Here is a 340-nt window from a genome sequence, read left to right as displayed (position 1 = left end):
GCACAGGCTCTGGACGCACAGGCTCAGCGGCCATGGCTCACGGGCCCAGCCGCTCCGTGGCATGTGGGATCTTCCCGGACCGGGGCACGTACCCGTGTTCCCTGCATCGGCAGGCGGACTCAACCACTGCGCCACCAGGGAAGCCCTCCAGAGAGTTTTGACCCACACTTCCCTGGGAAGGGATTTGCGGGAATGAAAAGCTACCTTAGCCACGCACTTGCATGGTCCTGACCTAGACTTGTGAGGAATAATTGAGAGTCCTGGCGCCATCAACCCTTTGATCCTACCAGAACCTATAATGCATTACCCCTACCGCCTTTTTATTGTCACCTTTTCACTT

General features: G+C 57.1%; 1 protein-coding gene across 2 annotated transcripts in view; it reads left to right on the top strand.

Moving 5' to 3' along the window:
• Nucleotides 1–340, top strand: part of PPP2R3C (protein phosphatase 2 regulatory subunit B''gamma) — a 26,997-nt gene that overhangs the window by 1,105 nt on the left and 25,552 nt on the right. The gene's annotated exons all lie outside the window — the stretch shown is intronic.

Source organism: Lipotes vexillifer, unplaced genomic scaffold (assembly GCF_000442215.2).
Source record: "Lipotes vexillifer unplaced genomic scaffold, Lipotes_vexillifer_v1.1 scaffold324, whole genome shotgun sequence".
In the NCBI taxonomy this organism is placed as follows: domain Eukaryota; kingdom Metazoa; phylum Chordata; class Mammalia; order Artiodactyla; family Lipotidae; genus Lipotes; species Lipotes vexillifer.
This window is presented reverse-complemented; position numbering and strand designations above follow the sequence as displayed.